The sequence below is a fragment of the Pinus tabuliformis genome, chromosome 3_1 (assembly GCF_031772625.1).
Source record: "Pinus tabuliformis cultivar Carrire ecotype Pingquan chromosome 3_1, CPIR1, whole genome shotgun sequence".
In the NCBI taxonomy this organism is placed as follows: domain Eukaryota; kingdom Viridiplantae; phylum Streptophyta; class Pinopsida; order Pinales; family Pinaceae; genus Pinus; species Pinus tabuliformis.
Genome location: NC_142301.1, coordinates 411,069,998 through 411,086,047, shown reverse-complemented (window position 1 = coordinate 411,086,047; position 16,050 = coordinate 411,069,998). Strand labels below are relative to the sequence as shown.

Sequence of the window (16,050 nt, the reverse complement as noted above, 5' to 3'; positions counted from 1 at the left end):
TTCTACTTGTGGACAAGGTTGTCCAGCGTCAACTGCATTAGTAGGAAAGTGACTATTTTGTGGAGTTTAATGGTGGCTTATTGGGTTTTCAGGAATGATAGACCTCAGAGTTTAATTGGCAGCTTAACGGTGGATCGATTTGTGCTGAGTTAGACACTATTGTTTTGCTCTGCGCGATGAACTGGATTGTGGAGCTAGATGATCGCTTGTGGTTACAACGGTAAACAGTGGATGATTGGTGCCGTGAGATCGGAACCATGAGAGAATCGTTGGCTTTGGAATCTGCATTCATTGCGTCCACTCCGATCAGCAACAAGGTAGTTGAGACAATACCCATAATTTTTCATAGCTGATATCATCTACTCATTTACCAAGAATTGCAGAGAACCTGTATGGCTTCAGACTTGCAACTCCATTGAGAAAATCCTCTTCTTCAAATATGAATCCACATTATATTGTCGTAGAGGAAGAACTTTGATTGAACATTTTAAAAGCCATGGACGGAGACGGCCGACCTACAGAGCACAAAATCCATCCATCTTACCAATGAAAAATGCTTGGGATTATTCCACATTTATACACTCATATTTCCTGTATCTTGATGAGCACCTTGATTGCTCTATTTTGGGGAAATGTCAGTTTCATGAAAAATATAATAAGGGTCAAAAGTCCAGGGAACACAGTGATTTTGAATCTAGTTCCCTCGGTGGCTATGCATACAACGATGGCCGTTATGGTGGTAGCAATGGCTACAAAAATAACTCCAACAATTATGAATCTAGTTATGGGAGATCAAGAAGCAATGGTTACAAATATGCTTCTGGTGATTATGATGACCAACAGAAGCAGGATGAGAAAAAGGTGGGGAATGGTAAGCCTATTACAGTTCGAGATATGAAGCCTGAAATGATACTCAATATGATCCCACATTGGCAAAGGATGCCGGAGCAGTTTCTGGCCAGTCGTCCAATAGGTGCTGCAAAGAACAACAGGTTGGTTCAGATTTCCCTTTATTCTATTGTGAGGGAGAGCTTTCAGTGTCACAAAGACTTTACTGATGGTTTGGCTATTTTGCTAGACGTTTTTTTTTTTACATCGAGTACGAAGATTGTGTCATTTCATTTTATACTTATTCAAAAGCTACCAAACAGATTGATGAGCTTGCTTCCTTTTACAACTTTACAGAATTGGAGTTTAGGAAGGTAAACACATTGAGCCTGATCTGATCAACTCAATGTAAAAGTGAAATTCGTTAGAATTTCATTAAAAAAAAAAACTCCAACGAGAAATAAATTAATGTGGTATTTATAAATGTTTTGGAGTTAGAAGCATTGAGCTTAGCTAATTCAATGGAGTGGTCTTGTTAGAATTAGCTACACTAACAAATCATGTAGGTAAATCCAAGACAATTAAATCAGAAATTGAAAGGAGACCAAAGGCACTGGTGGTCAAGGTTGGAGTGCAGCAAATATTGATTTTTTAGGAACAAAGACACATGAAATTAAATAATGATGGACGACTAGGTGAAAGTTTGTGTGAGTTTCTGGAATAGACTCACTAGTATGTTATTTTATGAGTCACATTTTATTAGTAAGCAAGTCTAGGGTGTTTTATAGTGGTCTTTGTAAACTGTGTACCTAGTAACTCCAGAGTTGGAGTGTGAAATGTAAGCCTTGTAAGGCATGTGTATCCCCATACAGTTCGTGGTAATCTAAAAACCACTTTTATTTGCAGTGTTGGTTTGTGGTAAGCTAGAAACCACATGCAAGAGTGAAGTGGGACAAAGATTCTTGTTGGTATGGTTTAGGGTTAGCTGAGAAAACCCTCGGCCTAGTTGAGTCGGGTCTTTGGTGAGCCTGAATTGCTGGAGTGCCTTCGTCGCTGAGTTGAGCTTTCATGGCTGTGTTGCACCTTCATGGTTGAGTTGAGCCTTGCTGGCTGAGAGCCATTGGTGTCACGGTTGAGGGTGATCCGATAAAACCCAATGCATGGTTACGGGTAATCTGACAAAACCTAAGTTAACAATGACGGAGGGGTATTTACACTTACAAGTACATGTATGCAACTATAATGGTTGAAAGAACCATGTATATGAAGGACATCCTACAAGACTGGTGGTCGCAGCTATTAGTACCCATGCATTCTGGTGGTTGGTTGCTCCTTTATATGACATCAACATATTCTTTTTGGTATGTTTGACCACAACTAGATTTTGCAGATTGATATGGAGACAAATACTCATTAAAGGGGAGTGTTGGAATATCTAATTCCTACTTGTCTCTAGTTGTGATTCTTTCTATGTAAGGAGTCAGTTCCTATTCTATAGGAGTTGGCTATATCTACTTGTTCCTAGTTTGGTGTGTGGTTGAGAGATTTCCTCAACCAACAGATTGTGTGTCCAAGATAGCCTACCTATCTTGAGACAACACTTCTTGTATATAAGTAATTGCATTTAATTAGTAATGTAATCTGGATTATCAAGTTTATCAAATAATCCAGTCAGTTTCTCTACATCAAACATCTTTATCCTAATTCTTCATGTTTGTAAAAATTCTAGTGGAATCCGTTAAAACTTCAAGCATCTTTATGAGATATTGCTATTTGCATTAAAGGAACCATTGTGACTCTCTCATTCGTTACCAATCCGTGTTAAAAGAATTTGTAAGTTTGTCAAAATTTTTGTGGGATAATCTCACTACATCAAACATCTTTATCTTAATCATTATGGTTTGTAAAATCCCATGGGATCCTTTCTCTACATCGAACATCTTTACAAATTTTGTTTGCAAGTTCTAAGTTGTTGGCTTCAACTATTTATAGATTTTATATGATTATTTCCTTTCTCATTAACATCTAACTACTAATTATTATTATTATTTATATATAATTTGATTTAATAAATATAATATTACATTATATAGATTTTAAATAAATTTGAATGATATAAATATATAAGTTTTAACATATATATAAATATTAACTAATATATAATTACAATTTTGTAAGAGTTATTATATTAATTATATTATAATAAAAACAATTATATTTATTTTTTTGTAACCTGGGCATAACTACATCTTCATTATGTTTAATATATCATCGAGACTCAAGAGAGAATTGAAAGAATGACTTCACATCTTATCATTGTCTATCCAAGACCGTGTAAACATAATACCAATAATTATCTTATAATAATAATAATAATAATAATTCTTATTTATTTAATAATAAAAGTATTTTATTTTTTCATTATATTTTCTACTTGTTAAATTTAAATATTAATGTTATTTTTAATTCGTATTTTAATTTAAAAAAATATAGAAATTTTGTTTTGATACATGATTAATATAATTAAGACCCCGAAATTTTATGATATTTTCATACTTTAGTATAGTAAAATTGTAATGGTGATACTATTTCTTAATTATATATAAATATAAATTAAAAAATAACTATATTTTGATAAAATTAATAATATATTTCCATAAAATTAAAGCAATTTTATTTAATTAGTGAGTAACAAATATCGGTTGCAAGACATTACCAACAAAGAATATAAGAGATTCTCGTTAACTACTTACTTAAATTCATTACGAATTTAAAACTAATTTTATAAAATATTTAATTATATTTTATTAATCTATAAGATATTTTATAAATCTTCTAACCACGTCTTATTTACACAAATATTATTGCAATTATATATTCTTATTATTTTTAATCATAAATATCATCCCGGTCAAAAGTATTAATATTAAACCTTTATTTTTCCTAATTCTTTTAAATGGTAAGCATATTTTTAAATATGAGTGACACAATTCAACATGATTTATTTAATTTTTGTATCAATATAATTGATATTATTAGTTTTTTTTTTATATCTCTTTTTATACAAATTTAAAGAATATGAGACAATTTTAGTCTTACATAAGACCAATGATTGGGTGTTGGTTATGAAATCCTTATTAAATGTTTGTGAAAAAAAAATATTCCTCATGAAATTCTAGTAATTATGATAAGAAAATAAAAAATAGAAAAATACTTCGAACTGGATATTATGATATGCTAGAGTTGAGGAATCTACTTAATCAAAATAATTTATTAAAAATAAATAAATAAAAAACATCAAAGGCCACTTGCGAGACATTACCACCTAAAAATAGATGAGAGTCTTATTCGCTGCTTTACTTAAATTCTCTACAAATTTACAACTAATTTTATAAAATATTTTATCAATTTACAAATTTACAACTAATTTTGTAAAATATTTTATTATATTTTATTAATCTACCATAAATTTTATAAATCTTCTAACCACATTTTATTTACATGTGTATTAACGCAATTATATATTCTTATTTTTTTAATCATAAATATCATTCACGTTAAATTCTTTTAAATGGTAAACATATTTTTTTTAAATGAGTAACACAATTCAACATAATTTATTTAACTTTTATATCAATATAATTAACATTATTGGTTTTATTATGTTATTGCTGGTTTTATTATCTTTTATTTTTTATATTAGTATAATTAAGATTCTTGATTTTGTTATCTTTTCTATACAAATTTAAAGATTATATATTATTTTGGGATTCAACTAAGCACTCATTGCATGAGGTGATGCTCACAAGGGTCATGAGGTTGAATGAGTGGGATTGAAACTAGTGAAATGAATCACATAGCATCAACCATCACTTTCGGGGCTTGCACCTGGTAACCAGGACCTCCTGGGAAGTCACCCATCCCAGATCCCCTCTGGCTCAAGCGCACTTAACTATGGAGTTTTCTCCACGATCAATCCCACTTAGCTTGCTACCCCATTTGCAAAACCTTGGTAAGTATTGTGCCTCATGAACCATTCAAGTAGAGTTCCCTTCACTCATTTGAATTAAGAATTGGTGGTTTTCGCAGTGCATTATATTAGATATCATTTTGGGATTCAATTGCGTTAAGTAAGTCATTCATCTATGACCATTTTCATGAGAGGTAGTCGTAACACACTAATTTCTAATGATTTTTGAGAAATTAGTCAGTTACAACTACCTCTCATGAAAATGGTCATAGATGAATGACTTACTTAACGCAGTTGAATCCCAAAATGGTATTTAATATGATGCACTGTGAAAGCTACCAATACTTAATTCAAAAGAGTGAAGGGAACTCTACTTGAATGGTTCATGAGGCACAATACTTGCCAAGGTTTTAAAATGGGGTAGCAAGCTAAGTCGGTTTGATTGTGGGAAAAACTCCACAGTTAAGCGCGCTTGAGCCAGAGGCGAACTAGCATGGGTGACATCCCGGGAAGTCTTGGTTTACCGGGTGCAAGCACTGGAAGTGATGATTGATGCTATGTGATTCATTTCACTAGTTTCAATCTCACTTCTTCCCTCGTGTGAGCATCAGCTGATGCAATGAGTGCTAAGTGGACTATTCAAAAATCATGAGAAATTAGTGAGTTACGACTACCTCTCATGTAAATGGTCATAGATGAATGACTTACTTAACGCAGTTGAATCCCAAAAATCATATCTAATATCTTTATTGTTATTTATATAGTTATTAATTATCATGAATAGTTGGTATTTAAAAAATGACACATAATAATTCACTTATCAAAATTCTAATTATTATTTGATCATGGTTGTTATTATGAGCTATTATTATTATTATTAATATAATTCATATTATATCATTATTATTATAATAATATTAATTAAATTATTATTATAATTATTATATTTGTATATTATTATTATAATTATTATTATTATTATTTTATATTATTATCATAATAGTATAATAATAATTGTATTATTATAATTTTTTAATAATATAATGATAATCTAATATTATTATGACCTATTATTATTATTAATTAATATTACTAATATTATCATGAGTTTATATTATTATAATATTAATATAATATTCATACAATAATATATACATATAAATAATGTGGTTGTTAATATTTATATAGTTATTAATAATCATAAATGGTTGGTATTTAAAAAAATACTCATAATAATTATTAATAATTATTAATGTGGTTGATATAAGTTTATGGGGCGTCTATCAACCACGTTGGTAAATGTGGTTGTGCTAGTATAAGTATTTATGAATTTACCAAGTGTATATGTGATGATTGACTCTATGTGATTTATTTCACCAGTTTCAATCCCACTTTTTCACCCCTGTGAGCATCACCCGATCCAATGAGTGCTAAGTGAACTATTCAAATCATGCGAGATTAGTCACTTATGACTACCTCTCATGGAAATGGTCATATGTGAATGACTTACTTAACGCAATTGAATCCCAAAAATGATATCTAATATAATCCACTGCTTAAACCCCCTATACTTCAATTCAAAAAGAGTGAAGGGACCTCTACTTGAATGATTCATGAGGCACAATAATTGCTAAGGTTTTGCAAATCGGGTAGCAAGCTAAGTGGGATTGATTGTGGGGAAAACTCCACAGTTAAGCACGCTTGAGCCAGAGGTGATCTGGGATGGGTGACTTCCCGGGAAGTCCTGGTTACTAGGTGCAAGCCCCGAAAGTGATGATTGACGCTATATGATTTATTTCACCAACTTCAATCCCACTTCTTCACCCCTGTGCGCATCACCTGATGTAATGAGTGCTAAGTGAACTATTTAAATAATGAGAAATTAGTCACTTACGACTACCTCTCATGGAAATGGTCATACGTGAATGATTTCCTTATCACAGTTGAATCCCAAAAATGATATCTAATATAATGCATTGCGTAAACCCCCTATACTTAAATTCAAAAAGAGTGAAGGGATCTCTACTTGAATGGTTTATGAGGCACAATACTTGCTAAGGTTTTCCAAATGGGGTAGCAAGCTAAGTGGGCTTGATTGTGGGGAAACATCCACAGTTAAGTGCACTTGAGCCAGAGGCGATCTAGGATGGGCGACCTCCTGGGAAGTCCTGGTTACCGGATGCAAGCCCCGGGAGTGATGATTTACGCTATGTGATTTATTTCACCGGTTGCAATCCCACTTCGTCACCCCTATGAGCATCACCCGATGCAATGAGTGCTAAGTGAACTATTGAAATAATGAGAAATTAGTCACTTACAACTACCTCTCATGGAAATGGTCATACGTGAATGACTTACTTAATGCAATTGAATCCCAAAAGTGATATCTAATATAATGCACTATGTAAACCCCCTATACTTAAATTCGAAAAGAGTGAAGGGATCTCTACTTGAATGGTTCATGAGGCACAATAATTGCTAAGGTTTTGAAAATGGGGTAGCAAGCTAAGTGGGATTGATTTTGGGGAAAACTTAACAGTTAAGCGCACTTGGGCAAGAGGCAATCTAGGATGGGTGACCTCCCGGGAAGTCTTGGTTACCAAGTGCAAGCCCCGGAAGCGATGATTGACGCTATGTGATTTATTTCACCAGTTCCAATCCCACTTCTTAACCCCTGTGAGCATCACCCGATGCAATGAGTGCTAAGTGAACTATTCAAATAATGAGAAATTAGTCACTTACGACTACCTCTCATGGAAATGGTCATACGTGAATGACTTACTTAACGCAGTTGAATCACAAAAGTGATATCTAATATAATGCACTGCGCAAACCCCCTATACTTAAATAAGAATATTCTTATATATTTATATATTTATGATTATTATAATAATATAAGCTCACAATAATATTCGTAATATTAATTAATAATAATAATCATTATTGTTATTATTATTATTATTATTATTATTATTATTATTATTATTATTATTATTATTATTATTATTATTATTATTAGGCTTTATTAATTCAACAATGTTTATTTTAGTATTTTTAATATTTATCTTAGGGTTTGTATACATTAGGTTTATAATATTAGTCTCTTTTGTTTATTATTACCCAAGGGATTAATACTAAAATCCCAACGTATTATGAACCAAAGGGAATAATATTAAACAAAAGGGATTAGTATTATAAACCCAAGGAACTAATAAACCCAACCATTAAATATTATAAACCCAAGGAATTAGTGAAACAAATGGATAAATATTAAAAACCTAAGGGATCAAGAAGCACAAGGGATTGATATTACAAACATAAGAGATTAATAAAGATGACCATGATTGATATTTTAAACCCAAGTTAATAATAAACCCAACGGATTAATACTAAAACCCCAAGGGATTATGAACCTAAGGAAATAATATTAAACCAAAGGGACTAATATTATAAACCCAACATCGGTAAACCCTAATATAAATATTAGAAAGACTAAAATAAACATGGTTTATTTTCATGGTGAGACAATCCTTGTCACAATGTGACATTCAACCATGGTTGACCATGGTTTTCTATGATTGACAATGGTTGACCATGATCGATATTATAAACTTAAGGGAATAATAAACCCAAGGGATTAATATTATAAACCTAAAGGAATAGTAAAACTAATGGATTAATACTAAAACCCTAAGGGAATAATTTTAAACCCATGGGACTAATATTATAAACCCAACATTGTTAAACCCAAATATAAACACTACAAACACTAAAATAAACATGGTTTATTTTGATGGTGAGACAATCGTTGTCAAATTGCGACATTAAAACATGGTTGACCATGGTTTGCTATGATTGACAATGGTTGACCATGATTGATATTCTGATCTGAAAATCACTCATGTGTGACCTCAGTTAAAGAATTATTAATAAATGAAGGTACTACAGACTCATGTGTTGGTGTGTCTATGTTATTTTAGGCAACTGATCGATCAGATTGCTAAATACACAGACACTATCAAATGGAAAATAGTAAGGAAAGCATAGTAAGCAAATGCAAGAACACAACAATTAATAACGAGTTCACCCTATTCTTTGGGGTTACATCTCCGGTCCATCTTCTAGTGGTGGCCTTCTTTTATTGTGTTTTTAAAGCAGCGAATTACAAATAAGGAGCTCAATTTGAGTCTCCTGAAACAGAGAATGTTTGGTAGGGTGGTTCTTGGATTCCCCAAGCCACTAGAGTACATAGACTCTTTTCCTGTCCAAATCTTGAACTCTCTGGTTTTTAATGGAAGGAGCCCAATGTGGTGCTCAATTCTTGACAGATCCTCTCCGGGATTGCTTTTATGCTCAATGCTACCTTACGTTGCAGGTCAGCTCGGCTCTCTATTTTTCTGCTTCTTGCTTCACTATTTTTTTTCTCCTCTCTCTATCCTAGTTCTCTGTGATGTGTCTATTCATGGCTTAAAGCCAATCTGTCTCATGACTGCTCGCTTCCTCTTCCGTCCCTTCGGTTTGCCTGTTGTTGTTCGCTTGGAGTTCCCTGCCTCTATGTCTTCACCAATGTCTCACAGCGAGTGGCCACTTGTCCTCTCACGAACTACGCCAGCTCATCCTCAATGGTTTGATAATTTTTATTACACTGTGGAATGACAAATCCGCCAAGTCGGCGATCAAATCAAACGTCAAATTCTTTTGTTTCACGGGTAAATCCCTCGTCAAATCTAGTTTCTCCATCGGGCACGATCTCCACCATCAGATCTAGAGCCCCCAGATCCTACGACATTCACTCATGTAGCGCGGTTGACTTGGTCGACCATTAGCACGCGATGAGCGGTAGTTTTCTCTCTCATCTGCCAGACATGCGTCGGGTACTGAATGGAATTGCTTGTTTTTCTCCAAATCCACTTACCGCCCAAGGATGCCTCTGATACATATCACTGGTTTTGGACCACGGGTCCCACCTTCTACCTTAGTGATTCCCCATGGTTTCCTAGCTTCCATGCGACCGAGTGCTTTGGGGCTTTTCCTTTTCGAGGGGGTTTGCCCACTGGTGCACGATCAAAAATGCCCTCTGTTTCCCGATCCGGGCTTCCTAAGGGCCAGTTTTCCCTCCTGTGCAGTCTCCATGAGTCTCGGTCAACGCGCTTTGACCGAGGTCCTCGTCGTTCCTTGTTGGCTGCAAATTGACATTATCGAGAGGTTTTCCTAATGGCTCTTTATCCATAAATTTGAAGTCTATCTTGTTTGATATAGTCATGGCACCTTGTTAATCTTCATGGATCTAATTTGAATCACTACCTTCCCACTGAAAAAGCTTTTGGACCACCCAAAGTTGGTTTTCAAGCATCGACTAAGTGAGGGTACAATTGTCTCACTTGTCCAATCTCTATCTACTTTTCACTACTCGGCTTTGAACCCTTGAACCCAACTCTGAGGTACTCAACATCCCCCTTGCCCGTCGTCCTCACCTTCCTGTCTAGCACTATGTCTTCTTGCAATTCATTAAGATATTCAGGTAACAGGTCATCAACAAATGGCAATTGACTCTACTCTTCGGGATCCTCAATTAATGAAGGTTCAAACAATCTCAAGCAATCTGCATTTATGACTGAGTAGATGTGCATGTAAGCTGGTAGATCAAGGCGAAAAGCATTCTCACCAATCTTCTCAAGTATCTTGAAAGGTCCATACCTGATAGGCTTTAGCTTTTTACCTTCACCTTGCATGCTGTCCTTGCTGATGTACAGCCATACTTGGTCACCAACTTGGAAACTATGCTCCATCCGATGCTTGTTATGCCTTGCCTTGTAGTTTGCTTGGCTCTTTTCCATTTGTTCCTGTATTGCCTAGTGGATCTCTTGGATTTGTTCAATGAACCTAGTTTCCCTGTCCGCATCACTATGTCCCTCAACTGTGGTGTCTTTACCAAAAATAAAATCCAAAGGAGACCTTGGTGTGAAACCAAAATAGGTCTCAAAAGGGGATCTCTGTGTAAAATATTGCTTTGCTCTCTTGTAAGCATGCTGCACATAACACAAATGGTCATCCCAAAGCTTAGGATGTTTGCTGCAATATCCCCTGAGCAACTGGATCACTGTCCTGTTAACTACTTCTATCTGGCCATTAGTTTTTGGATGAAAAGCTATGCTTTTCTTCAATTTGGTGTCCATCAGTTTTCACAGACTTGACCAAAACTTCCCCACAAATCACGTGTCTGAATCAAATACAATAGGAGTGGGTAATCCAAAATGAACCCATACATGTTCGAAGAACAGTTTTGCAGTTTGTTCAGCTATAATCTCTTTATTACAAGGTGTCAAAATACACATCTTGCTAAAACTATCCACAACAACATACAGATAATCATGACCTTTCCTAGATTTAGGCAGTCCTCCAATAAAATCCATGGAAACTCTTTCCTAAGGATGAGAAGGAACTAGTAATGGAGTGTACAAGCCTAGTTTTCTATTGCCGGGCTTGCTTTTAGCACACATAGTACACCCTCTTACATATCTAGAAATTGTCTCATTCATTTTTGGCCAATAACAAAATCTTTGCAGCTGTGCAACTATTTTACTTACCCCAAAGTGACCCGATATTAGAGAAGTGTGTGCTTCTCGAATTATCTTTACTCTCTCAGTTTTTGGAATGCATAACTTCCCACAATGGTATAAGAGTCGGTCCTTTACATAATAGTCCAATTCTTCTACTCTTTTGCCTTGACTTAAAGTTGCGTATACATCTTTAAAGTCTATGTCTTGAGCATATTGTTCAACGTAACCCTCATGTAACATAGAATTATGCCTAAGTATAGTAGATGCTTTTATAATGGGTCTAGATAACATGTCTACAACTTTATTATGTATGACCTTTTTATATCTGATGACTAAATGAAACTATTGTAGAAAACTCATCCATATATAGTGTCTTGATTGTTGCAACTTAGTTTGGGAGTGTAGATATTGAAGTGGTTGATGATTAGTATGTATTACTGTCTCTCTGCCCATTAAGTAATGTTTCCACTTTTTCACACTCTGTACTAATGCATACAATTCTTTATCATATGTGGGATAGTTAACTACTGCAGGATTAAAAGTCTCAAAATGATAACATATGGGTTTACCATGCTATGTCAACACTGCTCCCATGGCATAGTCACTGGAATCTGTTTGGATCTCAAATGGTCTCTGAAGATCAGGTAGTTCTAGTACAGGTGCTATACTAATCTTATCTTTCAAGGTGTCGAAGGCTTTTTGCCATTTGCCTCCCCACTGAAACACCTTGTTCAATCCTATTAAAGCATGTAAGGGAGCTACAATTAGGGAAAAATTAGAAATAAACCTTCTCCAATATTGTGCTACCCCTAAGAATCTTCTAACTTATATAGCAGATTTGGGTTTAGGCCAGTTTACAATGACTGCCACTTTATAGGGGTCTATCTTCAATTCACCACCCCCTACTATATGTCCCAAATAATTTAGAAATGTTTTGCAAAAAATTTCATTTTGAGAGTTTAACATAAAGTTTTTCTCATTTCAAAACATCTAGTGTCTGCATAACATGCTTTAAGTGTTCTTCCCATGTTTTGCTAAAAATCAAAATGTCATCCGGATACACAATAACAAAATCATCAAGGAATGGTCTGAGTACATCATTCATTAATCTCATGAAAGTATTTATGTTTTTCTTGTGGATCCATCACATTCAATTTCTAGATCGATGTTTCGATCCAGCAATGGTGGTTCATCTTTAGGATGTGAAAGAATTAATTGAAATACTGGTCTTATTTGCCTAATATATAGAGGGATGCATGAGATGCTTAGCTGACAGATCTTTTAAATTATTTTAAATTGTTCTTATTTAATTGTATTATTGTATTATTAGTTAATTCTAATTATTTTAATTTTAGTTAATTTATTAATTAAAATTAAAATACATGTCCATGTTTATTTATTAATTAACCCTTTAGTTATTATGTTTGATGAATTATTATTTTAATTATTTTAATTCTAATTAATTTATTAATTAAAATTAAAATACATATTCATGTTTATTTATTAATTAAAATTAAATATGTATATGTATTTTAATTAATTTATTAATTAAAATTAAAATACATATGTATGGGTTATATTTATATTTATTTATTTTATTATTTTAATTAATTATTAATTATTAATTGTTTATTAATTTAAGTAGCAGGAGCATTAGTTAAGCCAAAAGGCATAACCAACCATTCTTACAATCCCTGCTTTGTTTTGAAAGCAATCTTCCATGCATCTTGTTCTGCAACTCTGACATGATGGTATCCACTATGCAAGTCTAACTTGGAAAAATAAAGAGCTTCTTTCAGTTGATCCAAAAGATCATCTATATGAGGAAGGGGATAACGATTTTTGATTGTTATCTTATTTAGTGCTCGGTAATCAATGCACATTCTCCACAAGCCATCTTTCTTTCTCACCAAAACGACTGGTGACCCACATGCTGATGTGCTAGGTCTGATGAACCCTTTCTCGAGAAACTCCTGCACCTGCTTCTTGATTTTAGCATTCTCTAAAGCCGACAACCTGTACATTCCAATGTTAGGAAATGGAGTATTTTGCTGCAAAATAATATCATGCACTATTTCCTTTTTGGGTGGCAGACCTTTAGGTTCTTGAAACAAGATATCACACTCTGAAACAACATTTTCTAAATCAGCTTGTTGTTTAGCATTACAACCTTCAAATACATTGGTTTTATGAAGTTTCTTTTCCTTTAGAACCATTAGTAAGAATCTTTTGCATGAATTTATCATTCTTTTCATCTGCCCTGAGTTTATGAGAGTATAATTATTCTTGAGCTTATGAGCTCTTACAAAGTATTCGATTCCATCTTTAACAAGTAGATACTTGTTCTTAGCTCTATAGAAAATGGCTTTTCTATCATACAAGTAAGGACTTCCTAAAACAATTCCACATATATCCAAAGGAATTATGTCTAACTCAACCTCATCTACAAATGCTGACATAGTAGAAAACTTGAGTTTGTATTTTCTAGTCACTTATAGTTGTGCTTTATCATTCAACCATCCTAATGGCTATGGTTTCTTGTGAGGTGTAGTGACTAATCCCAATTTCTTTACAATTGCTTCAGAAATTAAATTTTCTTGTGAGCCACTATCAAACAAAGTATCAATATTTTGATGTTTGGAAATAACTCGAATATGGAAAAGCTCATGTCTTTTCCTCTCATTTTCTACATCAATAATAGATTGTGCAGAATTACTAGTAGATGCTTCAGAATTCTTACCTTTTATACCTGCGACTGCAATAGTTGTTTCATCTCCTGAGTCCGACCCCAAATCTTTCTGAATAGCTGCAACAGTCTTCACCTTCTTGCCCTCGAACTTCTTAGGTCTCAGCTCTGGATGTAGAATCCAACAGTGCTCATCAACATGCCCATCCTTTTTACAATGAGTGCATCAAGCCTTGCTTTTCTATGTAGTGTTAGCCTTCCTTGCTTTCCATTTTTTCTTTCTTTTCTCCTTATTCTTTCTTGTAGTGGGTTGGGATGATCCCCCAACTTTTGCACTTCCATTCTTTCCTCTAGCTTCAAGATGAGTAGCTTGTACAGATAACTCATCTATACTAGTGGGATTAAACATGAGGATAGTGTGCCTCATGTAGCTGTGTAGACCACAAATTTACTTCAATAGAGTCTCAGGTGAGTCTAATGAGATTCCTAGAATCAATGCTCTCTTTCTAAATTCTTGAGTATACTCTCTCAGACTTTTCCCTTTCAACTGCCGAAGAGTTTTCCAACTCATCATGGCTTGCTACATGTAGGCCAATGGATAGAACTACATTTTGATTGCATAAATAAATTCACTCCAGACAAAGATAGTCTTACCATGTCTCTTCAGATTAGCTTGGGTTCTGCCTTCCCACCAAATCAATGCAGTGCCTCCAAGACGTAGCCATGATAGCTGAATCTTGCTCTTGTCTGATTCAATACTCTGCACTCTGTAATAAACATCAATTTGTCTAATCCAATTGTCTAGCTTTTCTACATCATATACAGGCAAATCAAATTTAACATCTATTTTGATCAAAGATGCTTTATTTTTGTGTTCAGGGCTATTAGGAGGTGTGAGAAAGTGTTCCTCTTTCCCTTTTCCTTTTGAGTGGTCATGGAGGAAAGACCCATCTTCTCCCTTGTTTTGTTTGGAGCTTGATGCATCTTCATCCTTATGTTTTCTAGAGTCCTTATACGCTTCCTTTACCATGGACTTTATGGCTAGGAAACTATCTATGAATTGAGGGTCTGGTCCCATAGAACCTTCTTCTGAAATTGTCTTCCAAGAATAGACTCTCCCAATTTCAGGATTAGTTTCAACCAACTCTCCTTCTCCTAATTTGAGCTTTGATCTAGTTAGCATTCAATAGCTAAACCAACACAAGTTTGTCTAACCTTATAGCTTAGAGCTCTGATACCACTTGATTTGAAAATCACTCGTCTGTGACCTCAGTTAAAGAATTGTTAATAAATGAAGGTATTACAAACCCATGTGTTGGTGTGTCTATGTTATTTTAGGCAACGAATTGATCAGATTGCAAAATACACAGACACTGGAAAATTGAAAACAGTAAGGAAAACAGAGTAAGCAAATGCAAGAAGACAACAATTAATAAGGAGTTCACCCTATTCTCCAGGGCTACATCTCCTGTCGAGTTTTCAAAGGCCACCTTCTTTTATTGTGTCTTTAAAGCAGAGAATTATAAATAAGGAGCTCAATTTGAGTCTCCTGAAACAAATATTGTTTGGTAGGGTGGTTCTTGGATTCCCCAAGCCACTAGAGTTCACAGACTCTTTTCCTTTCCAAATCTTTACCTCTTTGGTCTTTAATGGGAGGAGCCCAATGTGGTGCTCAATTCCCGACAGATCCTCTCAGGCATTACTTGTCTATTCGATGTTGCCTTACACTGTAGGTCAGTTCAGCTCTCTGTTTTTTTTCTTCTTTCTTCACTGTTTTTTTTCTCCTCTCTCTGTGCTGTGTCTATTCATGGCTTAAAGCCAATCTGTCTCATGACTACTCGCTTCCTCTTTCGTCCCTTCAGTTCACCTACTACTGTTCACTTGGAGTTCCCTGCCTCTACTTCTTTGCTAATGTCTCATAGGGAGTGGCCACTTGTTCTCTCACGAACTGTGCCAATTCGTCCTCAACATTTCGGTAATTTTGGTTACATTGTGGAATGACTCAT

At 34.4% G+C, this 16,050-nt stretch overlaps 1 pseudogene; it reads left to right on the top strand.

Moving 5' to 3' along the window:
• The first annotated feature begins 546 nt into the window (after nt 1-546).
• On the top strand, nt 547-1,226 carry LOC149187480 (putative clathrin assembly protein At2g25430; annotated as a pseudogene).
• Nucleotides 1,227-16,050: the final 14,824 nt, after the last annotated feature.